At 33.3% G+C, this 3632-nt stretch overlaps 1 protein-coding gene across 1 annotated transcript in view; it reads left to right on the top strand.

Moving 5' to 3' along the window:
* Positions 1 to 380: 380 nt before the first annotated feature.
* LOC149800326 (protocadherin-1-like) overlaps positions 381 to 3632 on the top strand; it is a 40667-nt gene continuing 37415 nt past the window's right edge. The window contains exon 1 of the mRNA XM_089959917.1: positions 381 to 764. The gene's annotated coding sequence lies outside the window, so the exon portion shown is untranslated. The remainder of the gene's footprint in view (positions 765 to 3632) is intronic.

Genomic DNA, 3632 nt, shown 5'->3' with positions numbered 1-3632 from the left:
ACAGACAGACAGACAGACAGACCGAGTTCCCCTTTGTCACTCGAAGAGGAAAACGCAACTATCTGCAACGTAATTTTCACCTTACGATTAACTATCTTTACAGCCAGTGATGAAAGTGTTCGTTTCTGGGCAGGCGACAGGTAACAAATGAATCTTTTCATTCAAACTTCTAAACTCGTCCTTATCAACTTGCCCTCCTGCACATATTTCCTCCCGAAGCAGACGACATTGCTGAACATTAGTTCCCCGATTCTATGGTGCTTCCTAGGTATCTCTGGATACACGTAATCTTGTTACAGAACTCTGACGTATCACAAATGAATGACTAATCAATTGTGTTCTATTAGTATATTTGTAACACCGCTGATGGGCGAGCCATATCTCACACTTGCTATACAGGTGTCAATATTAAACACACAGCTAAACTTTACAGGGGACTTGTTTTCGTTGCGGATTGGGTGAATCAAGCAAAATTTACAGCCAGAAGGAAAACATCACTGACTGTACGTATTGTCCCTGACAAACTTTGATGTGGCATTAACCAAACTGACTTTCTGTCGTGTGCCAATGTTAGCCGACCATCGAAATAAGGAAGGAAATTAAATTTGGACTATGAATTTAGATGTGACAGGAAATTACAATGACAAAAAGTGAGCGGTTTGGCGTGTGCAATTAATGAGGATTAACATGATGTTAATTGTCCTGCCACAGGACTTAGAAAGAACGAGTCTGGATGAAAGCTTACTTTTCGTTTTTCCCAATAGGTGAGTTCATTTAAAGTTTCAACGCACCACCAGCTCTGTTTCCTACATGGCACTATATATATATATATATATATATATATATATATATATATATATATATATATATATATATATATATATATATATATATATATATATATATATATATATATATACATATATATATATATATATATATATATATATATATATATATATATATATATATATATATATATAAAATTTTCTTAATTTTTGTGCGAATGTGTTAATATATATAATAACACATTCGCACAAAAATTAAGAAAAATTACAACCTTGATACTAGTTTTGAATTTTTAAAAAAAATGTATATTGAGTAGTTTTCACTCTTTACCCAAGTAGATCTAAAAAGATAAAAGGGGAAAAACTCCGACCTTACAAATTGCGAATATCTGAACAACGAAACGTCTTCCATCAATTGTTATGGTACAGTGTTGTTGTTGTTATTGTGTTTTAAATGAAACAATTAGTTTCGAAGATATGATTCATAGCTGTAAGGGAAGACTCGATTGGTTATTGGATATGTTGTAAAAATATTAAAGTCGCAACAATTCATTGAAATAAGTTGCCAGTATAATATATATATATATATATATATATATATATATATATATATATATATATATATATATATATATATATATATATATATATATATATATATATATATAATGTCATTTAATTTAATGTTGAGTATATTTAGAAAATTGTGTAAGTATACCTAGATATAGCTTTTATCTTTATTTTTGTCTATTTTACTTTCATACTTACTGATGTCTTTGCTTGAATTATTCAGGAAAATGGGTTATCTCTCTGATCATGATAGAGGCAGATACCACAAGCTCGGCTGGCCGAGTGATCTAAAACGCTCGCCTTTACCGATCACTGCCATCTCACCTCTGCACTCATGGGTTAGAGTTTCTCGCTCGGTCAATTTAGTTATGTGAGAAAGCTTGCAAGTAGCTTCCCGTGGATCGGTGGTTCTTACCAGGATTTTCTCCGGGATCTTCGTCCAGCCAGTTATTCTGGCCGCCACGAATCGTGGGCTGAAAAATGGCGTTAAACTCATAACAACAACAATCTATCTATACGTAACAAAAGTAAATAACTTGAAGTCTTTTTAATGGATATCTAACCCCCTTATTGCAATTTCTAACATTAGCATACACGGAAGTTCTTCACTCTTCTTCACTGAATGCCTTATATTTATTTTGATTTTTGTTTCGTTTGTCTTTACATTCTTAGATTTAAATTTTTTGGGTGGCCAATCCGTAGAGTATAATTCATTACTCTGTCATATATTCAACTTCTTTGAATTCATTTAAACATTATATTAAATCGTTACTGCGCTGAAATCCACAACACAGTGCCTCTGTACATGCAGGAATAGAAATGAAAGTGAAATTGTTTAACAAGGTAGAATTTACCTTGAATTTAATTAGTAAAGTAAATGCAAATTTATAAACCAAGTGTTACCGTGTCACTGTGAGAGATAGGCCCGATACATGTCAAAGTAAGGTCAAAAGACAAGTGAGGAGTTACATGTACATCAGCCGAGATGCAGTACGGTATGAATTTGTATTAAATGTGCAATAGGGTTTGTTAAAAAAATTGATCGGGGAATATTTGCTTGCGAAAAACGTCCCTTTTTCGGTGAGAGATATTTGTAGTAGAGAAACAAGTTTGTTTTGGGCGAAAGTTGTTGAAATCACTTCTATTATGAATGGAAGGGATAAATAAAAGATGTAAATGTTTTATACAATATTGGGAGATGTCTAAATTTGATGTAGAATTATTACAATTGGATTTTTTATTTTTTACAATAATGCCAAGATTGTGTCATTATCCGAAAAATTCAAGAACAAGAAATAGTGAGAATCAGTAGTAATAATTCTACGTCACATTTAGACATTTCCCGATATTTTATGAACATTTACATATTATATGTGTTCTTCTTTTATCATTGTATCTCGCCAAGAGTCATTCACTTCGGTACCTTTTTTTTGGGGGGGGTACATGCGATGTACATGCCATCGATGTCCGTCAGTGGATTCTTCAATGGGACTATTGCAGTAGGATTTCTGTTTATAATTTTGAGTGTATGGTGGTGTTGCAAGAATCATGGTTTAAAACAAATAATTGCCTAATAGTCGAATTCTCCTCGGTGTTGATCATTGTTTATTTTTTTTGTTGCTAGGAAATGGATAATAATTTTAGCGGTGTATAATTATTACATTCGTAACTTTTATTCTTTGTTTTTATTTTATTTTAAAGTTCACTCGGTTTAATAAGAGAAAACAAATTATTTATTTAAGGTTTTGGTGGCTTAAGTTCACAGTTATATGCACACTGCAGGCTAAAAATTTGATCACAAAGCACTGAATGTCAGAACTTTGTTTTCATGATATCGCCTAATCGCCCAAATCCTCTCCCCCCACTCCCAACTCCCTCCACCCGCAAGACACGCGCACTCTTTCTTTTCTCTTCGATATATATGCGTGCTGTAAATATGCAGTGCATCATTGAGTATTTGTAAGCATGAACAGTCAAGCGTGAAATAAAACGAATGAAAAGGTTGTAATAATAAATAATGCAGTACGCATGACATATGGTGGCTGTTGTTGACGCTTAATTCCATCCCTATGCGGGGTTTTTACTTCTCATCATGTGTAGTTAAATTGTATCATGCATACATGGTTTGAAATCTGAGTAGTGCGGGAAATACTGGCTAAACCTTTCTTAATGGTACCCGATCTCTGCCAGAAGTTTCTTGTGAGGCAAATAGGGTCCCTTTGTTCCCTTTGTGCTTGACAACATTTTTATGCGTATTATTAATTCAAAGGTTTT

Source organism: Sinohyriopsis cumingii, chromosome 5, assembly GCF_028554795.1.
Source record: "Sinohyriopsis cumingii isolate HCF-2022 chromosome 5, ASM2855479v2, whole genome shotgun sequence".
NCBI classification, from domain to species: Eukaryota; Metazoa; Mollusca; class Bivalvia; order Unionida; family Unionidae; genus Sinohyriopsis; species Sinohyriopsis cumingii.
Note: the sequence above shows the minus strand (reverse complement) of the source record. Positions and strands in the feature narration are given on the sequence as shown.